Source organism: Chrysemys picta, chromosome 2, assembly GCF_011386835.1.
Source record: "Chrysemys picta bellii isolate R12L10 chromosome 2, ASM1138683v2, whole genome shotgun sequence".
Classification (NCBI taxonomy): Eukaryota; Metazoa; Chordata; order Testudines; family Emydidae; genus Chrysemys; species Chrysemys picta.
The window spans coordinates 131,761,448-131,785,552 of NC_088792.1; the positions used below are offsets into that span (position 1 = coordinate 131,761,448).

The 24,105-nt window shown below is 42.8% G+C and overlaps 1 protein-coding gene across 3 annotated transcripts in view; it reads right to left on the reverse strand.

Moving 5' to 3' along the window:
- SEMA5A (semaphorin 5A) overlaps window positions 1–24,105 on the reverse strand; it is a 635,454-nt gene that overhangs the window by 490,097 nt on the left and 121,252 nt on the right. Inside the window, exon 1 of one of the 3 annotated variants that reach the window (XM_065584224.1) lies at window positions 22,948–22,967. The exons of the other annotated variants lie outside the window; for them this stretch is intronic. The gene's annotated coding sequence lies outside the window, so the exon portion shown is untranslated. Of the gene's footprint in view, window positions 1–22,947; window positions 22,968–24,105 lie in introns of those variants that run through there. 3 annotated transcript variants of the gene reach the window in all.

Sequence of the window (24,105 nt, forward strand, 5' to 3'; positions counted from 1 at the left end):
AGAACAGATAAATACTTTTTAAAACCGTCTTTCTGTATAAGACTCCCACACTGCTACCATCATTTGTCTTTATTTAATTAGGATCATTGCCATCTAGGCTTAGAAATGGCAACTATAAATTAAACACATTGCACCAAACTTCCCCCAGTTGCCCTCACTCATTGCCATTGAAGACAATTGGATTACATTGTTATAACTGAAGTAAGAATTTGGCCCTTTATTTTAAAATATATTTTATGTTTCATTTACAATAAGAAGTTCTTCTTATCTGTTAGGCTGCTCAAGTGAGTGAAATGGCTAAGGTTTTCCTTCCAGCCGCACAAAACATGTATGGATCTGGTCTCAAATGAAAACACTGCTGTATATTCATTCTAACCCAGTTACTGACTTATGGATCCAAGGTCCTCCAAAGGAACCCACAAATCCACATGACATTCCTCAGTACCAGATTTTGGCTCTCTGATTCAGCTGACAGATGTCACAGAAAACATGTAAGCAGCAGGTTCATTCCACTGTCTTAACACCCACTCATTTCCGATAGTAACACTCAAAGAACATACTTTTTTGTTAGAAACACAATTTTTGGCAAACTATGCCCCCTTTTGAAGATACACCAAGTCAAATGTGGAAGAGATTTAGGAGGGGGTCAGAATACCAGTACAACAGAGGCTGTGGTGTGGGTCTGAAGGGAGAATTAGGCCCTAATAGTGTTGTTTTGAAGTTCATGGGCCTTTTTATTGCTTTTTCAGAAAATTGTGATGTCAGATAGTGATCGCTCTTCTTTTCTACAATGGATTATATTTAAAGTCTGCAGATTATTTTCTAAAATAAATTACGTACAAATAAACATACATTGAAAATCTCAATTTTTAAAAAAATATCATCACTTCAAGTTTTTTATGTGTATACCACAGTTAGAAAAATCATTCCGCATTCAGCTAGCTAAAGTTGAGGACAGAATACACAAGGAGTACAATGAATTCAGGATCCCTCTGAGATCCTGAGCCTGCTATCCTTTCACATGCAGAGCTCTCATGGATATCAAGGATATCCCTGTCCATGGAAAAACTGCAAGTTGGTAAAAGATTCCGATTGTAGCTCCAAGTCTGGAATCAAGAATTTTGTAGACTTGTATGATTACCTTCACATTGATTCATAGATTCATTCATAGAATGAACATGACATGACAGAGAAAACATCCCTTGAGAGAAAGAGATGCATTTTTTTTCCAATCACCAATGTTAAAATCTAAGGACAAAAGTGAAAAAGATTTTAAAAATAAGAAAACTCGAAGAAACAGTATTTAGGTACTAACTGGTGGCATGTACCCAATGAAGCTATTATATCACAAACAATCGGAAAGTCAAACAACCAAAGGCTGAGTGTCTTCTGATATGTTGTTCCAATGCATAGAAACTTCTTTTTTTCCTCTTTTCCCCTTTCAGAAGATATATCCTGGTTATTTTTCATCTAATTAGCATTTTCAGTGTTTTCTCTAAATGTCTACAAATGACTGCCCTTTTATCACTTGCATTCAAAACCTTAAGGGGAAAATATCTATTTTATAGGGTTACTTTTCAAAACAAAGATGTAGGAACAAATCCACTTTGTAAGTCATAGCACCTTTCTTATGAAACAGTCAACCGCTGAGAAGCTGATCAAAGACTAAATTACATAAAGTGTCTCTGATGTCTCCATCACATCCAAAATTGATTTTTTTTTTAATTCAAGAGCTTTAGACCAGTCATTTTTCATTTCGCATTTTTTGGACTTGTAACAGGGTGGTTTGCGCTTAAGGGCGGGAGGGCGGAGAGCTAGCCAACCCTGGTTACGAAGGAGCCATGCCTAGACTGGATCATGTGGTTCCTCTGTAAGAGCAGCAGGAAGCTGCAGTGCAGGGGTATGTGAACTGAAACTGAGTAAAAATAATTCAGTCACATTCAGTGTCTCCATGTGAAAGGCTTCCATAGCAACTAAATTACCAGCACTGTGTTAATGCACACAGTACAAAATCAATGTCCCATTAAAAAAAAAAACACAGAGAAATTGTATAGCCAGAGACACCTCAAAGGCCTCAAAAGCAGTGCCCTTTTCTACTAGTTCTTTCAACATTTTCAGAATCAGAAATAAGGAAACCGAAGTGTGAAGGGCTCAGGCAGCTAAAAGACACCTAGGACACTTTCAGACTACAGCAGCAGGAGATCTACCTATATTTTTGTTTATTATTAACTTGATTATTAAGGCTGCAAAGAGATACAAATTATAAATCATATTATTTAAGGTTTCCTTCCAGGGGTTGAAATCCAACTTTCGAATTACATTAATCTTACAGCTTTCACAGCAGGCTTTAAAGGAAAGGGGTTCATTCACTGCAGGTAGGAACAAAGCTCTCTCCATTCATCCTTCTCTGATCCTCAGCTTCTCTACCATATATGCAGAGGCAAGCACAGCACAATTCCTCACCTTTCTTCATTTGTACAGAGCGGTTTGCAGTTCAATGGTCTGTGTTTAATTTTATACACCAGCCACAGATTTTCTGAGAAAACTGCAGTTCCTGTATTGTAGCATTCCACCCATGGGTTTGTGACACTGTAATGAAACAATTAAGGTTTTTTCCAGATCCTTTTTCCTGTATAAATACTTTAAACAATAATAATAGGGGCCATTCATTGTCATTTGATTTACCATTGCAATTCCCAATCTCTTGTTGTCTAAGCTCCTTCCACCAGAACAGATACAGAATGCCACAAGGAAGACAATGGAAGCAGGTTAGGAAGGAGGTGATCCACAAGTGGATCTTTCTGATATTAAAGGGTTCAAAGAATTATAAGTTTGGAGAATCACTGACTTTGCTATTCTTAAAATTGATCATGAAAAGGTCTATATTACCAAACTCCGTCCTTTGCACTAACTGCTCTCTCTCCTGTGACTCCTTTCCACTACAAGCATGCTCTTATATTTTCCATCATGAAAAATATTTTCCATCAAATGTTCTGAACTCTAAAAGTCCCAACCAATCTCTGTCTTCCCCTTTGTCTCAACAATTCTTGAACAGGCTGCCTAGACTTCCCCTCTTCCAAATCTCCCTTTCAACTTCTCTAATCTTTTTTCTGTTCTCTACTCCATAACACTATCCTCACAAAGGGCAATTACTCCTCCTACTGAGGTGAAAAGGCCATCCTGATCTACCTGCTCACATGGTTGGTTACTCTTTCATTTCTTGCTTCCTCTCTTTTCCAGGCTCTTGTGATTGCGCTCTCATAGTTCTCGTCCTCTGTTGAGGACTATTCCTTCAGAGTCCTCTTTACTGTTTCCAGCATTTCAACTATCACCTCTGTGCAGAGCTTTAGCCTCTACCCTCAGACTCTTTCTTTATCATAATATAACCCCACCATCTTCCCTACCTCTCAAGTTCACAAACACAATAACATCCTCAACTCAGCACTCTCTTTTCCCCCTACTCCAAAGCTCTCACTAGTCTTGTCATTTCTTCTTGTATGACACCACCAAAATCCATCCTCACCACGCTATAATGGGGGGTTTGAACTGGTGGTATTTAGGTAGAAAAGATAACAGATTGTTTCTTTCCCTTTAGAAGGTGAGGTTTTTGGTTAGGAACATAGACCAAACAGTTAATTAACCCCTTTTTTTCTTCTATCCTCCCCTGTGCTGGATACAGGTGCTGGTATATGTGCTAAAATAATGAGCCTGCATCTATTCCTCTCCGGGTTGGGCATTTGCCCTTTTGCTTATGTGGGTCCGGAAACACCTGACACAAAACCCAATTATGCACAGAGGAGTTTTGTAACCATTTATATCAAAGAATGTTATGCAAAGGGATGAGGCACATCAATGGGCCAGAACGGGGCTGAGAAACTGAAGGGACTTCAACAGCAACAATGAAACAACAGCACAGTCCCTTCCTCCACCTAGTAGGTGCCACAAACTTCACCCCACACCTGCTGCCTATAATCCTACCTGTGGTACACACCAGTGAGATGTGCTAGCCTGGGGAGGTAGCTGCTCCTCTGGTGCCTGCTAAGTTTAGGCCTCCAGCCTGGCAGGGTACGTTGCTCCTGGGCCTTCTCCTGCCCTTGGACACACACAAGTCTGAGTCCAAAGTGCTCCCCACTCACCCTATCTATCCATGTTCATCACAGTTCTTTCCACAGGCTCCTGCACACCCCACCCACAGCAACACAGGCCTTCCTCCTCCCACAGAGCTCCCACACACACATACAACACTACAATGAACAAGGTGGTGCCCACCCTCCGGCTCCTCCCAATTTTCCTGGAATCCTCCAGATTCTTGTACTCCATCACTTGGCTGCTCGCACAAAGGCGCCATCTGCTGGCTTATTATAACAGTTTGTATTAAGGTTATTTTAATTGTAATTAATTTGGTGCCAAAATGGGCCAAAACCCATTAATCATGGAGGAAATATATTTGAATGCAGCACAGAATCTCAGATTACTTTATGGCTGAAGAGATTTTTAAACAACATTCCTGTCAACAGAATGAGCTCCTGCAGTCCTCTTCAGTGAATATGAAACACTCGTGAATGTGAATAAGGGTTGCAGAGTCAGGCTTCTCAGCCCAATGGCCACACATCTAATCAGAGATACTGTTACAAAGTTTACCTATATAATAGTTTTTCAGATGCTGGCATTCAATAATTTATTGGGGAGGGTGGATATCAAAAACAAACAAAAAACCCAACAGCTATGGAGTGTATAAATACAAGTATTTTGCCCTAGCTAATATAATGGAGCATTCCTAAATATTAACTAAGCAAGCATGAACTCCCCCAAAATGTTGATTTGGTAAACAAAACATGACACAAGAAAGAAAGGAGAGCAGCAGAATACAGACCCTGGACTTCAGAAAAGCAGACTTTGACTCCATCAGGGAACAGATGGGCAGGATCCCCTGGGAGAATAACATGAAGGACAAAGGGGTCCAGGAGAGCTGGCTGTATTTTAAAGAATCCTTATTGTGGTTGCAGGAACAAACCATCCCGATGTGTAGAAAGAATAGTAAATATGGCAGGCGACCAGCTTGGCTAAACAGTAAAATCCTTGCTGATCTTAAACGCAAAAAAGAAGCTTACAAGAAGTGGAAGATTGGACAAATGACCAGGGAGGAGTATAAAAATATTGCTCAGGCATGCAGGAGTGAAATCAGGAAGGCCAAATCACACTTGGAGTTGCAGCTAGCAACAGATGTTAAGAGTAACAAGAAGGGTTTCTTCAGGTATGTTAGCAACAAGAAGAAAGTCAAGGAAAGTGTGGGCCCCTTACTGAATGAGGGAGGCAACCTAGTGACTGAGGATGTGGAAAAAGCTAATGTACTCAATGCTTTTTTTGCCTCTGACTTCACAAACAAGGTCAGCTCCCAGACTGCTGCACTGGGCAGCACAATATGGGGAGAAGGTGACCAGCCCTCTGTGGAGAAAGAAGTGGTTCGGGACTATTTAGAAAAACTGGACGTGCACAAGTCCATGGGGCCAGATGCGCTGCATCTGAGGGTGCTAAAGGAGTTGGCAGATGAGATTGGAGAGCCATTAGCCATTATTTTTGAAAACTCATGGCGATCAGGGGAGGTCCCAGATGACTGGAAAAAGGCTAATGTAGTGCCCATCTTTAAAAAAGGGAAGAAGGAGGATCCAGGGAACTACAGGCCAGTCAGCCTCACCTCGGTCCCTGGAAAAATCATGGAGCAGGTCCTCAAGGAATCAATTATGAAACACTTAGAGGAGAGGAAAGTGATCAGGAACAGTCAGCATGGATTCACCAAGGGGAAGTCGTGCCTGACTAACCTAATTGCCTTCTATGATGAGATAACTGGCTCTGTGGATGAGGGGAAAGCAGTGGATGTGTTATTCCTTGACTTTAGCAAAGCTTTTGATACTGTCTCCCACAGTATTCTTGCCGCCAAGTTAAAGAAGTATGGGCTGGATGAATGGACTATAAGGTGGATAGAAAGCTGGCTAGATCGTCGGGCTCAACGGGTAGTGATCAATGGCTCCATGTCTAGTTGGCAGCCGGTTTCAAGCGGAGTGCCCCAAGGGTCGGTCCTGGGGCTGGTTTTGTTTAATATCTTTATTAATGATCTGGAGGATGGTGCACTCTCAGCAAGTTTGCAGATGACACTAAACTAGGAGGCGTGATAGATACACTAGAGGGTAGGGATCCGATACAGAGACAAATTAGAGGATTGGGCCAAAAATAACCTGATGAGGTTCAACAAGGACAAGTGCAGAGTCCTGCACTTAGGACGGAAGAATCCCATGCACTGCTACAGACTCGGGACCGAATGGCTAGGTAGCAGTTCTGCAGAAAAGGACCTAGGGGTCACAGTAGACAAGAAGCTGGATATGAGTCAACAGTGTGCTCTTGTTGCCAAGAAGGCTAACGGCATTTTGGGCTGTATAAGTAGGGGCATTGCCAGCAGATCGAGGAACGTGATCGTTCCCCTTTATTCAACATTGGTGAGGCCTCATCTGGAATACTGTGTCCAGTTTTGGGCCCCACACTACAAGAAGGATGTGGAAAAATTGGAAAGAGTCCAGTGGAGGGCAACAAAAATGATTAGGGGTGTGGAGCACATGACTTATGAGGAGAGGCTGAGGGAACTGGGATTGTTTAGTCTCTAGAAGAGAAGAATGAGGGGGGATTTGATAGCAGTCTTCAACTACCTGAAGGGGGGTTCCAAAGAGGATGGAGCTTGGCTGTTCTCAGTGATGGCAGATGACAGAACAAGGAGCAATGGTCTCAAGTTGCAGTGGGGGAAGTCCAGGTTGGATATTAGGAAACACTATTTCATTAGGAGGGTGGTGAAGCACTGGAATGCGTTACCTAGGGAGGTGGTGGAGTCTCCTTCCTTGGAGGTTTTTAAGGCCTGGCTTGACAAAGCCCTGGCTGGGATGATTTAGTTGGTAATTGGTCCTGCTTTGAGCAGGGGGTTGGACTAGATGACCTCTTGAGGTCCCTTCCAACCCTGATATTCTATGATTCTATGATTTTATGAGGGTGTACTTTGTGTAATGGACTTTTTCAGCCAGTAAAAGACATAAGGAAAGTGTAGTGAAGTGGTGATCAGGGGACTTACTGGGTTACTCAGAGTATTATGGGCTGGTGCCATGCTCCTCCCCTCCCTTTCTTCAAGCTTAGTTAGTATTTGTTTTCCCCCACTCTGCATCTGGAATTTAAGGTCAGCTTCTGAGAACTCAGTTCTTTGCTATGTCAGTTTCATGTCGGGAGTTGCAGCTTCCAGGCAGGTTCCAGCCATGCAACATTGATCAGTACAGCAAACCACCACCTCTCACCCATCCCTCACCAGAACTGTGTGAACAATGGCTGTTGTTTCTGCACAGCACTCAGAATGAGCCCATCCCAGATCCACTGGATCTTTGCACTTACTGGAAGGTTATGAAGGGATGAATGCCTAAAGGAGCAGAGGTTGCCCTACCTTACATCTTCTTCCCTGTCAGTTCTGTAGACACAGAGAAGCTTTAGTAACTATAAAAATCTACTTACAGACAAGAGGGAATCACTTTCTGAGGAAAACACTAAAAGGCTAGCCATAATGTACTACAATGGAGATGCCTGCCAGAGATGGCAAAAATAATAACATTTAAGTTTGTCAGTTTCTAATGTTACTCAGCAATAAGGTGTTGATTTGATAGTTTGAAATTATTTAATCACATTTGAAATGAATTGAAGCATTCCTTCAGACTATAGGAAGCTTGAAAATACTGAGCTTAATTTAAAATGGCAACAAGGACTGCTGCAAGGATGGATTATTTTGTTTAGTGCATTGTTTTTATTTTTTAAATTATTCTAATATAAATTATATTGGCAGTTAAATTGACACTGTAAGAGGCTCTTACTTCTGTGAATTTATTGTGTTCAGTAATGACATTTTGGTCATATAACCGAGTGCACTTTAAAAAGTGATTTAAAATGTGTTACTTTTACCATGTATTTTATATCTGCAGGATGTTTTGTTTAAATTGTAGGATTTTTTTGTAAAATCAGTTTTTCCCATTGAAATCCAATTCTAAACATTTTTATGCATTAATAGTAAGGCTACTTAATTGTTGTCAATGTATCAAACAATTTTGATTAAAAAACCCATGAAGATGGAATTAATTTTTTTTTAATGGAAAAAAATATCAGAAAATAACAAATCCTAAAATCCACAATAATAAAATAGATTTTATACGGTCCTACATATTCCTATATCAGTTAATTTACCATTTTGAAATAAATATTTGGTATTTTTGTGCTGAAAAATACCAGTTGGGCTATTGCTGTTAAATTATCTGTAGCACGCTTAATTAAGGGACAGCTTTTGACAAGTAGACTGAGGAGACCTGGATAATATTCCAAGTTATGTTGCTGATTTGTAGTCTGATCTTGAGCATCTCTATTACCTTGCTGTACCTCTGGACAATAACGTTCACACAACTTTAAGTACTCTAAAATCAACAGGTATAAAGCACTATTGGTGCATGTTGTTGTTATTAAGTTAGAAGACTAGACTGTGACATTAAAATACCAGCTGTATGACAACCCTAGGTATATGTGTTTTGAAATGCCTGGTGAAGAGCAGTGCTGACATCCCAAAAGTGAATAGCATTTATTATTTGAATTGTGTCCCTACCCAAAGGTCCCAATTAGGACTCGGCCCCATTGTGCTGGCACTATACAAACATAGGAAGACACGGTCCCAACCCTGAGGAGCTTAAAATCAAATACATGCGTACAAATGAGTGATAGTATATCAGAGCTGAAACTTTCAGATACAGTGGAATCTGCTTAACGTGAACTTGAATATACACCTCTACCCCGATATAACGCTGGCCTGGGGAGCCAAAAAATCTTACTGCGTTATAGGTGAAACGCATTATATCGAACTTCCTTTGATCCGCCGGAGTGCGCAGCCCTGCCCCCCCGGAGCACTGCTTTACCGCGTTATATCCGAATTCATGTTATATCGGGTCGCGTTATATCGGGGTAGAGGTGTAATTAAACTCCAGTTATAATTAAATAGACTCAAGTTCCAAATTGTTTCAATGCACTGCAATGTGAAAACCACAATTCAAGTTAGAGTGAATCTTTCTTAAAATAATAATATAGTGAAATAAAGAAAAGTGACTTCACAGTATCTCAGTCAGAGCCCAGACTGCTGCAAAACAAGACTGAACAGATTCATGCAGGTACTGCAGATTACAAATAATAATGAAGGGACTAATCCTGAAAATTGCAGCTGCTTATAAAGCTCATTGCCTAACAATGCAGAAAGCATCACACCCACTACTGCCTCCAGTATGCACTGCTGGGGGGAAAATGATATGTTGTCTGGCAGAATCCTAGAGGATAATTTGAAGGAGAAAAAAACAGAGTATATATAGCTTGAGGTTATGAAGAAAGCATCTGGTCATATGCAGCAGACTCCCATAATTGTACAGCTGAAGTAATAACGCACAAACAAAAAGCCATTAAAAATGTTCAGTGTTTAACATCTGAGCCAGGTTTCATGTGAGTCAGTATGTTCCACAAGCTGGCTTATCCACTTTGTTAGTTTAAATGCTGCAAAAATATTTAAACAGTGGAGTGTATCCACTTCATTTAAAAGATAGGAGGCCAAATTCATCACTGGTGTACCTCCACTGACTTGAATGGACTTACCCCAGAGATGCATTTGGTCCAGGGTCCAATTTTGGAAGGGGGAGGGGATGAATTTTGCTTTTTGAGAATGCATCAGTGAGCCTTTAAATATTTTATGGTAATCTTTCCCTAAACATGCTGGAACCCTCTTTGATGGCAAAATAAAAAACGTGTAACTTTACAACACATAATGCCTTCAAATACAATTTCAGGATGAAAAGTGACTGTGAAAACCTCAACAAACATCACACCAGCACAACCTCTTCACATCTGAGAGGACAGCGATAAAGTCTCTGAAATCCAACCACCAGATAGTGATCAAACCAGCAGACAAAGGGCCACCATTGCGGTCCTTAACCATGATGACTGTGTCAACCAGGGCCGGCGCAACCCATTAGGCGACCTAGGCAGTCGCCTAGGGCACTACAATTTGGAGGGTGGCGACCGCGGCGGTATTTCGGCGGCGTGACTTTCCACTGTCTCTGTGGGGGCGGCATTTCGGGGCAGGACCTTTCGCCACCTAGGGCGGCAGAAAAGCTGGCGGCGCTTCTGGTGTCAATGAGGCCATCTAAAGAACTTTTCAATACCACCTACTATAGAGAACTCAAAGAAGGCCCCAGACCACAGATCGCCCAGGAATTAAAGGATATCATCAAATGTTTTCCCAAACAACTCCAAAAGAAACTCTACAACCTCATTCCCCACAAACCCACCCGAGGGACTTCTACATGCTTCTCAAGATACATAGACAAGAGAACCCAGACAGACCCATCCTATCTGGCCACAGCACTCTTACTGAAGGAATATCAGGATTCACAGAAACCATTCTCAAACCACTCACCACACAAAGGGCCAGATTCCTCCAGGACAAAAATGACTTCTTCTGAAACTCTGCAACATTAACAACCTGCCTCAGAACACCATCCTTGCCACCATGTATGTCATCACTCTATACACCAAAATCCCTCAACATGATGACATTGCTACCTGCCTCAAATATCTACAAGACAAAGGACAACACTCAGATATTGACCCTAAGCTCATTGCCAAACTCATCTATTTCATCCTCACCTATAACACTTTTACATTCAACAACAAACGCATTATCCAAACCATGGGAACAGCCATAGATACCAGGAAGGCTCCCCAACATGCCAACATCTTCATTGGCCACCTTGAGGAAGAATTTCTGGACAAATGCACCATGAAACCAATGATATACCTGAGATATGTCAATGATATTTTCAGTCCCTGGACAGATGACTTGGGGCACGTCTTCACTACCCGCCGGATCGGCGGGTAGCAATCGGGGGATCGACTTATCACGTCTAGTGAAGATGCGATAAAATCAATCCCCGATGGCTCTGCCGTCGACTCCGGAAATCCACCGTGGCAAGAGGCAGAAGCGGAGTTGACGGCGGCGCGGCAGCGATCGACTCGCCGCCGTCCTCACAGCCAGGTAAGTCGACCTAAAATACGCAACTTCAGCTACGCTATTCACATAGCTGAAGTTGCGTATCTTAGGTCGACCCCATCCCTGTAGTGTAGACCTAGCCTTAATCTTCCACATAGATTTCCATCACAAGTTCAGCAATCATCACATCAAACTCTCTCCAGAAGACTCTCTCACCAGCATCAACTTCCCGGATACCACAATCAGCTTCAACAATCAAACTCTGCAGACAATTATATACAAGAAACCCACAGATCACCACACTTTCCTTCACGGATCCAGTAAGCACCCCAAACACACCAAGAAATCTGTTATCTACAGCCAGGCACTCAGATACCACAGAATATGATCTGGGGAAAAGACTGGGATACACACGTTAACCCACTTTAAACTCCCTTCACCAAACAAGAAGTAGATTGCATCTTGGAATGGGCAACCCACATACCCCAAGAGAACCTGATTCAATACGGGGCAAGAAAAAAACAACTCCAACCATATACCCCTAGTTGTCACCTCCCACATCACACTGGAACCCTACAGGGTATCTTTAAACAATTAAAACCCATGCTGTACGGCGACCACATCCTGATAGAAATCTTTCCCAGCCATCCTCTTCTGGCCTTCCTTGCTAAGCTCACCGTCAGAAGCAAGCTCCTCACAGACCACAATCAGACCTTGCCACAACAACAGACACAAAACCTGCAGACATTTCTACTTCTATAATGTTCAGTCATCTCCTTCCACACACAATATGCCTTCCAAGATCCATGATGTGACACTAAGCATCCCTCTATAAGAAATTATGGATACTCATTGATATTAGGCTTTCCAGTCTGTTACCCGAACAAAAGAAGACACAGGCTTTCTCTCCAACAGGAGAGAGGGCAGCTATTTACCTATCTCTTAACAGGAGTTTTGACATCACAGTTGAGGAAAGTTTGAGCTTTTGGCATCCAGGCAGATATGCAGCCATGTAATCGCACTATAACTGAGGTCCTCTTTATAATGGACATGTTATCTTGTGTTTCTGTTGGCATTAGTTCTCATTATCCTTGACAATTCATTCAACAAAGCTCATGATATAAATGGCAACTCACAACTGAGTAGTACAATCAATTCTATTTAAACCTAATTGCAGTAAATTGCCCAACAGAAAGCATGTCTTATTGGGAATGGGAATGCCTTTAAGTACATTAGTGACATGAACTGAAACAAACAAACAAAAAAAGTACTGAAACTGCAGATTTGGTTTACTAAGGCAGGATGGGAAGAGATGTCTTTTGCTCAAGCACGTCTAGAATTCTGGTATTTCTAAAAGCTCACAGCAATTAGGTAGGAAGCAAAGAAATGTCTGTGACTCAGCAGATCTAATCCATGCGGCAATAAGCTCTCCAGAACCACCAGAAGTAGAAAAAATGGCTGAGGGAATCAGGTTGTAGAGGAGAGTGATAGAAATATCTATCAACGCTGTATGGAAATCCTAACTAAATATTATGGAGAATATTTCCTTACGAAAATATAGGTAAACTGATGAAAAAAATCACTCTGCTCTTAGAACTTAGTACTTTAAGAAAGGAAGATGAATTTGATATTACATGATAGAGAGAAAACAAATGTACTTATCCCAAAGCATAGCATTGTTACAGCTCAATCTGACTGTCTGTGCCATGCAGAAACGGGCCCTGACCATCCCCCCAGATTCCAGAAAAGTGCACAAGCTGCAAGAATGCACACAGAACTGACAATTATCCATCTGCGGTGCATTTCCCACTCCTTTCCTCCTTGCATATTTTAATATTTCCGACTGGACATATGGTTCTCAAGTTTTTTACCCTCACAACCCACTTCTATCAAAACAAATGAACTTATCTCCCACCTTCCAATGTGCTAGAGGCAATATTCATATATACCAACTATTAATGAAATGCTGGAAAAGATACAGGAGCAGATTAAATTATTCCAAGACAAAAACTGTGTTAAAATGGAGGTGATGAAATCTGATGATGATGGAATCTCCCGTTGCTTTAATGGATGAGTGTTCAGCTAGTATTGACGTCAATTCTGGGTTTATTGATTTTTATGGCTTTTCACAGTTATCAGCAAACAGGAGCTCTCTTAACAGCCGTTCAGTTACATTAGTGTGGACTCTGAGTTGCTGTAGATTGAATACATCCCCATCCAATCTAAACCAGATGGTTCCAGATCTATCAAAGTCCTGGAATGTGAACAAGTGCATGGATTAAAAGCCTACAGCAAAGAAGGCTCGTGCCATTACACATCTTTGTTTGGTGCTATTGGTGACAGGGAAGGCTTCTGGTGAGTCACCACATTCCATCATCCTGGCCATCATGCCATTGTGAAATGAGCAGATGACAGCAATCATCTTCTCTGGGCAGCCAAATTTATGAGTTTCCATAGGCATTCATGATTCACTGTGCCAAAAGCCTTGATCAGGTCAACAAAAACCATGTACAGGTCCGTGTTCTGTTCACAAGTTTTCTCTTGTATTTGTCGAGCTGCAAAAATCAGGTCCATGGTGCCACGGCCACCACAAAACCCACACTGTGACTCTGGATACACTGAGTCCACAAGGTGAGAAACGAGCCGGTTGATGACACCTGTCATAACTATAAAGGGAAGGGTAACAGCTCTCCTGTGTACAGTAGTATAAAATCCCTCCTGGCCAGAGACTCCAAAATCCTTTTACCTGTAAAGGGTTAAGAAGCTCAGGTAACCTGCTGACACCTGACCCAAAGGACCAATAAGGGGACAAGATACTTTCAAATCTTGGGGGGGGGGGAGGCTTTTGTTTGTGCTCTTTGTTTGGGAAGTCATTCGCTCTTGGGACTGAGAGGGACCAGACATCAATCCAGGTTCTCCAAATCTTTCTGAACAAGTCTCTCATATTTCAAACTTGTAAGTAAACAGCCAGGCAAGGCGTGTTAGTTTATCTTTGTTTTCTCAGCTTGTAAATGTACCTTTTACTAGAGTGTTTATCTCTGTTTGCTGTACTTTGAACCTAAGGCTAGAGGGGGGTCCTCTGAGCTCTTTAAGTTTGATTACCCTGTAAAGTTATTTTCCATCCTGATTTTACAGAGATGATTTTTACCTTTTTCTTTAATTAAAAGCCTTCTTTTTAAGAACCTGATTGATTTTTCCTTGTTTTTAGATCCAAGGGGTTTGGATCTGTATTCACCAGGGAATTGGTGAAGAGTTTCTCAAGGCTTCCCAGGGAAGGGAATTAGCTTTGGGAATGGTGGCAGCGGACCAGATCTAAGCTGGTAATTAAGCTTAGAAGTTTTCATGCAGGCCCCCACATTTGTACCCTAAAGTTCAGAGCGGGGAAGCAGCCTTGACAACACCCGTGAAAGGAGCTTCCCTGCTATAGACAGCAGTGATATTCCACAGTGGTTGTCCCAGCTAGATATGCTTCCCTTCCTTTTGTATAGATGAACTATGAAAGCATCCTTATATTCCTGGGGCATGGTATCCTGTTTCCATATAGTCTTGAAAAGGCAGGTGAGTTTCCTGGCCAGGTGGGCACCTCCACATTTGTATGTTTCAGGTGGAATGCCATCAGGCCTGGAGACTTGCCCATGGACAGCTGCTTGATGGCCTTAGTAACCTTATCTAAAGAAAGAAGAACAGGAGTACTTGTGGCACCTTAGAGACTAACAAATTTATTAGAGCATAAGCTTTCGTGGACTACAGCCCACTTCTTCGGATGCATATAGAATGGAACATATATTGAGGAGATATATATACACACATACAGAGAGCATAAACAGGTGGGAGTTGTCTTACCAACTCTGAGAGGCCAATTAATTAAGAGAAAAAAACTTTTGAAGTGATAATCAAGATAGCCCAGTACAGACAGTTTGATAAGAAGTGTGAGCATACTTACAAGGGGAGATAGAATCAATGTTTGTAATGGCTCAGCCATTCCCAGTCCTTATTCAAACCGGAGTTGATTGTGTCTAGTTTGCATATCAATTCTAGCTCAGCAGTCTTTCGTTGGAGTCTGTTTTTGAAGTTTATATATATATGTCCTTTTAAAAGAGTGTGTTGGTAATAGTGAGACTGAACTCGATACACTTTGCAGAGTAGTAGTTGTCCATTGGTGTTTGACCTTCCAATGCCATGATGGTCTAACATCCTGCTCCAGATGTCAGAGTCAGCTCTAAGGACAATGAGTTTGTCCTGAAGTGGAACACCTCTAATGACCCTGATAAGATCTTCATGCAACACCCCGTTGACCTCATCTGTATGAGTCACTGTCGGCATGTAAGCACTGTTAATGGCGGCGTACTCTGGAAAAGTTTATGTGGCGAACCATACATTGGATTGACTCCCTTGGGAAGTGAGTCAAGCTTGTGGGCAATATCAGACCTTGTGGCAACTCCTACCCCCGATTTTCTTGGCTCGTCCTTGGCCTTGCCAACCCAGGAGTAGGTGTAGCCTGCTCCCTCCTTCTCAAGGTGGGACTCATCAGTGAGTCTAGTTTCACTATGGGCAGTGATGTTTACATTATATCTCTTCAGTGTTTTGGCAATAATGGCTGTTCTTTATTCCAGTCTTTGGCCATTGTCAAGAAGAGTTCTGACACTCCATGATCCAAATGTCATTCTGTGTATCTGTTTTATTTCAACTGCTCATTTGGATGATCAGCCAGGAGCAGTAGCCTGACAGGCACGGAAAGGGGAAGCTGTGTTTAGGGTTCCTTTCCAGTCCCCTTTTCCTGGGCTGAGGACAGCAGCACTATGCCTAAAAAGGTCTGGTCTGCCACCTCAGGAGGATCCAAGCTCCATGTCTGCCCTTGTCTGTGGAAAGTGACCATCACCCTAAGGCTGCAGGGTTGTGACTAAGGCCTGCCAGCAGCATCCTCTGCCTTTCCTTGTCGCCACTTCCCCATCACCACAGGACACTGGTAAATTGATTGGGTTAAATGTGTTAAATGAGTTGAATGAAGCTGAACAACCTGCACTATGAATGGATTTAAGTGAGAGAGGTTTGTGCAGAGCCTCTCTCACTCTCTCGCCGAAGCAGCTGTTGCTCCGCTGATGTGCCACAGTTGACATGGGTGCAGGATTTGTATTCAGAGTTGTCCTTCTCCTAGATAAGTTGCCAATGTGAGCTAACAAGCTTCATCTGTCCCTGGGTGAAGTGATTGGCCAATGGCTGTGTATACTATGCAGGTTGCCCTTATATGCCATCACAAGGCATATGCTTCATCACCATCCTCTCCATTGATACTAATGTGTTCTTCCACAATGTCTGCCAATGAAGACTTTACCGTGACCCTGGTAGGGGAGTTAAGGGGTTACTCACACTTACCCAAGGTGTGACTCCAAGACTTGTGGAGGGCAGGAACATCTCACTCTTCCTATACAGAGCTGTCAGGTCTATACACTGGAGGTAAGGTTGCACATTCATATCAGTAATTTAGTGTAAAAACTGTTACAAGGATGTTGCAATTATCACCAAAACAAGTTCTATGAACTTAATAATGGTGAAACTTAACAGAAATTCAAACATGTCAAGGTATGGAATTACACAGTTAACACACCCAAACAACCTTAAATCTGCCTTTTTGCTGATGCCATGCAATAACAATACAGTTATGACTGATGCAAATTAGTGCTTGAAGTCCCAGATTAGATTAAAATGATTTTTAAAGGTACATTAAAAATTGTTCTCCTCACGGTGATATTACACGTAAAATGGAGGCCTCATGCTAGTGGCCCTCTTTTGGCTAACATTAGTCATTTTTGATGCACAACTGACATACTATATATCTGCCAGCTGAGGAGATGATAAAACCCATTATGTTCTGAATTGGAAAACAAATTATAGGGATATATTTCCCAACTCCCTCAGAGCTTTCCCTCATAAAACGGTTTTATTCCACTGTCAAAAATTTCATCACCTATGAAGGCAGACAGTAGGGATGTCCTCATCCATTCTAAAACAATAGATATTACCAGTAACATCCTACTGCCAGAATCATAGTTGTGGGGTTAGCTGCACCTCCGTGCTTCTCTCATCTGAGTTCTCCCTCTCAGGTGTCAGGCCTCATTCCTTTTCCTATTATGGGGCAGAATCCCGCTATTCTCCTTCTTAGTCTAGGCCTTGGGCTAAAGTATCCTGTGTATCAATCGTGTTTATCCAGCAGGTCTGACTGGGTTTGGCACCTGTGGTTCTTCCCTGTGGGAGTCTGTGACCTGTGGTGAATATCGGAGCAGACAGCCTTCTTAAAATCAAAGTAGTATTTAATTTTGACAGTAGGAACAAAACATTTAGAGAAGAAGGATATTTAAAAAAACAGTTTACATGCACATCTAGCTTACCTAATGCCCTGCCATCCTGAATGGGTAGCCTAGACAATATGCCAGTAGGTTTTAGGTGTCAGTCTGTTCCCCCTGAACAGCTCCCCAACAACTTCCTCCTCTTTGGAAAGGCAGTGTTTTTAACCCAGCCACCATTCTTTTGTTCTTGTCAGTTCCCAGGTTTTTTGCTCTTCTGGACCAGAACAATCTAGTAAGATCAGTATGAGCTCGAGCCCGAAACTCTCCCATTATCCTGTATCAACCCCAAGTATTTACTGGGAAGAGACTTATCTTAAGCCATTGTTTCCTTCCTGGTTTTTTCTCATTGCCCACTGTTAAACAAAACCAATATATTTATACAGTAACCATCCCAATAACCAGGTCAGCACACGGTATTCATAAAATGTTACAGAACAGCTCCAAATCCATCACATCTACCACAAGTGAATATTGTGTTATCTATAGGGCCCGAAAAAAATCTGGCACTGATACTGCATTACTTGTAAACCCAAACTACATTGATTTCAAATGGAATTTTATGGGGGCACCAAGAAATAAATGTATTTAGTTTGAACATGCAAACACAGCACAGTCTAAGCAGCTTACACTGACTCACTTCTTTGCCAGAGATTTTGAGTCAGAAAAGCACATTGTGCTCTTAAAAGCAACTCGGCCAGAACTGGTAAAAAAAAAATTATTCAAAAAAGTTTTGATGAAAAATGTCAGTTTTTCAAAAACAAAGATATATATGTAAAATATTTGGCTTTTTTCAAAATTTTCCAATTTTTGTTTAAAAAAAACCCCAACGTTGAAAAACCTAAAATATTCATTCGGTTTTCCAAAAACAACAATTTTTCAGGTTTCAGGTATTTTGTCTCCTCCCATTCTCTCCCTTTCCCCCCCTCCATTTTTCAGTGGCAAAATGAAAATAGAAAACAATCTACTAATCTCTGCTATCACATATTTCTAATCAAAATGAAGCCAGATCCAGATGGAAACACAAAACTGAACTAAAAGTCTGACTTTTCCCTTCTATTTTCTATTATGTCATATATATATATGACATATCAATATAAAGAATTATTAATCAGATGATTACTGGGAGGTGCATCTTGTTTATGGTAATAGCTATATCAAATACGAAGGACAAGTTGTTTGTCATCCCAGATATAGAATTATAGAAATGTAGGTTTGGAAGTGACCTCAAGAGGTAATCTAGACCAACCCCAGTGCTGAGGCAGGACCAAATAAGTCTAGACTTCCTTGACAGGTGTCTTTCCAACCTGTTCTTAAAAACCTCCAATGATGGGGATTCCATTAACCTCCCTTGGTAACATATTTCAGAGCTTAACTATTCTTATAGTTAGAGAGTTTTTCCTAATATTTTACCTAAATGTCACTTGCTTCAGATTAAACCCATTGCTTCTTTTCCTGCCTTCAGTGGACAGAGAGAACAATTGATCACTATCCGTTTTTAAATAACCTTTTACATATTAAAAGACCTTTATCATGTCCCCCTGCAGCCTTCTTTTTTCTAAACTAAACATGCCCAGTTCTTTTGACTTTTCCTCATAGATCATATTTTCTAAACTCAGCACTTTTTTCCCCCTCTGTGATGTGATGTCCACCTAACACAGGTGTAGAAGGGATTAACCATGCCCTACCCCAGAGTGGAGCAGTGAAGATCAGTCCTCCAAGCAGTCAAGTAGCTAATCAGGCTGCAGCCAATCAGGGAAGGGCTGCAAGGAGCAGTCAATCCGAGCCCAGTGGGCTCACATAAAAGGAGCTGCAGGGCCAGAGACAGTCAGTGGCTTCTCGGGATCAGGGAGTGAGGACTCTATCTCTGAGGGGCTGAGAGAACTGTAAATTCCTTGGACAGGGCAGCTGCTGGCAGGGACCAGTGGAGCAAGAGGGAACTCCTGGCTGGCTGCTGAAACTGGACAGCTGAAGGCCCTGAGGTGAGGGAGAAGAAGATGCTGGGGTCATGGGAAGTGGCCCAGGGAATTGTAGCAGCACGTAGAGAAGATAAAGAGGTGCAGTAGGAAGCTGCTATCTACAGGGTCCCTGGGTTGGGACCCAGAGTAGTGTGCAGGCCTGGATCCCCTCCACTCGCCACTGGGGACGTGGCTAGACTATGGACAGTGGTACCCACCCCAGGAAATGGGAAATACAGATGGTGACATGGCTGGAAGGCGAAGTCACCATGAGAATGCTGTGGGCCCTGGAGTGATGCAGATCTGCTGGCAGAGACGACCACAGGAGGGGCACCATTGAGAAGAGGGCACACCCCTGGCAGCAGGAGGTGCCATGATGGTGAGTGGACTCTGTCATGTCCTCCTCTGGACTCTCTCCAGTTTATTCACATCTTCCTTAAAATGTAGTGCCCAAAACTGGATACAGCGCTCCAGCTGAGGCCTCACCAGTGACAAGTATAACAGGATACTTACCTCCCATGTCTTACATACAACATTTCTGTTAATACACCCCAGAATTATATTAACTATTTCCACAACTGCAGCATGCAGTTGACTGATGTTCAATTTCTGATCCACTATAACATTTCCCTGATCCTTTTCTGCACTACTACTGCCTAGCTAGTTATTTCCTGTTTTGTATTTCTGTGTTCGATTTTTCCATCCTAAGGGTAGTACTTTGAACTTGTCATTATTGGATTATTGATTTCTGACCAATTTTCCAATTTAATAAGATCATTTTGAATTCTAATGTTGTCCTCCAAAGCGCTCACAATCCCTCCCAGCTTGGTGTCATCCACAAATTTTATAAGCATACTCTTCACTCCATTATCCAAGTTGTTAATGAAAATACTTAATCATACTGGACCCAGGAGAGACCCAAGAGACAGTTCTTGATATGTCCTCCCCATTTGACAGTGCACCATTGATAACTACTCTCTAATGAGGGTCTTTCAATCAGTTAGGCATATACCTTAGAGTAATTTCATCTAGGCCATATTTCCCTAGTTTCCTTATGAGAATGTAATAACCACAGACCCATATGACAAAGTGAACACAGAACTTGTAATTATTATACTGAAGCACATTTTCCCTCCCATGATTTTGTCCTTTCTTGTTGCCCTTCTCCATACCCTGAAATCCCCCAGAGGAAGCTGAGTCAGGGTCAGTGGTTCTTGGGTGACAGCCTCAGATTTAGAGAGCTGCACACCATCTACATTTCCAGGTAATCAAACTCTTATAAGGATTTGTGGGACTAGATGCTGGGTCTGTGGAGCTTGGGACTGCTGATTTCCCACATCATCACCAGGAGACCATGCAGAGAGCTACATCCAGGAGCACTCTGGTGATTAGGCACCACAGGAAATACTGTCCAAAGGGTCCAGAACTATAGCACCCTGCGGCCTTCTGATTAACCCTGGAGGGTGTTCTCTGGGCAGCTGTACAAACTTCTGGCTTGTTGTGACTCCAGATCTCACCTTGCTCTCTGATCTCCATTCGCCGATCCTAGCCTGACGCTGGCACTGATTCTTTCCTCCTGATTCCAGCCTGGTACTACCTTTGGTCTCTGACCCTGTCTCTTGCCTATTGATCCTGGCTATAGTGATTGCTGTGATCCTTGCCTGCTGACTACTGCCTTGTGGCTGTCCTTGACTTGTGAACACCAGCCCAGCTGTGACTGCTAAGCCAGACTGCCTACGCCCTAGTCCCTTACATCCCTGAACCTCAATCCCAGATTCAACTATTCAGATGAAATTGGGAGAGATTTAACTCACAATATGTGTTTTCTGCAGAACAGTGTTGGACATCACGGTAGTGGGGTGGTTGCCCCACTCCCTGAATTTGGTCTTCAGCAGGCCAGTGGGCCTGCACAGACAGGGATCCAATCAGGGAAGGCCTTATAGGGAGCCAATCAGGGCCCAGATTGGAGGGAGCCAATCAGGGCCAGGCCAGGCTCAGCCCTATAAGAAGGCTGCTCAGGACAGGAGCAGGTAGTCTGTCCCAGGCCTTTTACAGGGGAAGGTCTGTCTCCAGAGTAGGGAGACTAGCACCTGGGACAGTGCAGCGCAGTGCTGGGCAGGCCTGGGGAAGCAGAGGGTAACTCCAGCCCAGTGTCTGCTAGGCTGCAGGCCCTGAAGGGAAGGCCCTAGCTGGTGTGAGGGGCTGAAAGGGAAGCGGCCCAGGGACGTGGACAGATGGAGGGAGAGAAGGAGGGCAGGATGGCTGCCACAAGAGGGTCCCTGGGTTGGGATCCAGAGTAGTGGGCGGGCCTGGGTCCCCCCATTGCCTTGCACCCAGCCGACGGAGCGACCATCTAGAGCTGCACCAACCCCCTGCCAAGAGGGGAGTGACTTTGAGGGTGCAGTTGGCCATATCAGCCAGGACGCAGAGAGGCAGCTGATTGATCCCCCTCTGGAAGGGGGTGAGGATGGACTAAGGGGCACTGCCGGAGGGCAGTGGCTCAAAGAGGAAGCCGCGAGCTTGGGAGCAACGCGGGTCTGGACACGCCAACTGAGGGTGAGACGACGGACGGGACACCACCAGGAGGGGGCGTTCCACTGGACAGAGCTAATTCCCGAGACAACCAGTAGGAGGTGCCAGGTGATGAGTCCCAACCCCGTCACAGTCACCTTTTATTATATTTAATATCTGGGACATATGGGGAGAGGAGTTGAGGAGGAAGGTAAGAAGTTGAGGCAACCATGTTGGTTGTGGGCAGTGGGCTGGGCTGTTCTGAGGGTAGTAGCCAATCAGAGCAGAGGGATTTGTATGACTACTCTGTTTTCTGATAAATTGAGCACACAGTGAATATTCAAATATTTGTTCTCCAAGTGGCTGATAGACACCTTCAAGCTTGTCTCGCTCACCAACAGAAGTTGGTCCAATCAAAGATATTACCACACCCACCTTGTCTCTCTAATATCCTGGGACCAACGTGGCTACAATAACACTGCACCCAGTGACCTTCAAGTCAGTCAGAATGCAAGAGTTTTCATAATGAAGAAATACCATAACCTGTGGGTCAGTACCTAACTACCACCACTGCACTCTGAGTAACCGAATATTTCACTTCAGTATAATATTCATTCAGTTGAAGGTGGGAGGCAGGGGGGAGATAAATGATTCACAGGTTCCTTCCCTTTTCACATAGTGTAAGCTAGGTTACTTGTCATAGCCTTTGTGTTGTGTGGGTGAAAATCTATCTGACTTTTGGCCAGGAAGCCTTGTGCATCTTACAAACATGAAAGCAATCTCAGCATGCATAGGCAGGAGTTTGTAAAGGCAGTGTAGGAGGGAAAAAATCTTGATTCATGGGCAATAACTTGAATACACCAATAAAGCACAAATATTGGGGAAACTGAAAGAAACAAAAAAACAGTATTGAAATGGAAGACACAAGGCAAGAGGGAGAGTGACTGGTTATTATGCTTGGAATACAAGTGCCTTGTTCTTGTTTACTGCTTTCTTCATATGCCTCAAATTGGATTGGGAAGGATGCACACTGCTATTCATCACTTACCGACAATTTCCCAGTTCATGCCTCATTTCAAATATTGTAGAGCAGCTGTAAATCAGAAAAGTAGCATGAAATTCCAAAGCCAGCTGGTTGCTTCAAAGATTCACTGGATAAACCACGATTTTATTTATTATTATGATTTCTTCATAGAGATATAATCTCTGGGATTAAGTTGATTTGATACCTTCTTGGGTGCAGGTCTTTAATTGACATGCTGCAAGTTAAAGCATACCATCATTCAAGATTTATCAATATTGACAAAGGAGTAAGTAAGTATTAACATAAGAGTAAGTTAAATGCAAAAGAGGAAAATCGGGCTCAACATGAGTTTTTCTCTATGGATCCAGATGACACCTTTAGAGGTGTAAAATTCCTCCCTTTTGCCAGCAGCAGTTGGCTGTAGAGGGCAAAATGACAAGTCCCTTTTGCAGACATGTCACATCTGTCTAGTGAGGTGTAGGTTGCCAATAAAAGTAACCTCCTGCCTCTCCCCCAAAAAATCATTTTCAGGAAAACCTGTATAATCAACCCAGTTTAGCCATCCACCTAATGCAGCTAACTGCACATTATGAACTCAGTAGGGAGGTATGGTCTATTTCTTTTGGCACCTTCTCCCATTCTACATTAGTCTTTTTTTTTTTCTGTCAAGCAGATTGTGCCAGCAGCCTTCCTAGTACTGCTTTGCTCAGCTCTGACTCCTGCTGTTGTGACAGAGCTTTAAAGAATAGAGCGAGGGGGAAAGTTAGAATGGCAGCATAAGCTCTGTTCCCCTCAGGAATGTACTGTATGGAAACTGTCACTGCACAAACATGTTCACTTGCACCAAGATCACCAAAGGGAGCCCCTCTGTTCACTTTCAATGTATTTCTACAGGCACAGTGCTTCTGATGTGTGGTCCACTTTCTTACAGCAGAAAATTGTATATGGATGCCAAAACTGTCCCCTTGGTATCAACAAAGGGAAAGAAAAGTTGCAGCCCTGGTAAGAATTGCATTCAAATCACAGCAAGCATTCCCACCAGCCTCCGCAAAAACAAACAAGAAAAAAGAGACTGGAATTCATTCAGCCCCAGCTTCAGTTTCACAATACCTATAATTGCTCCCAGTGGACTAATGAGGAAGCCAGCTCTCAGTCTCATAGGAAATGCTAACAGCCACTCGG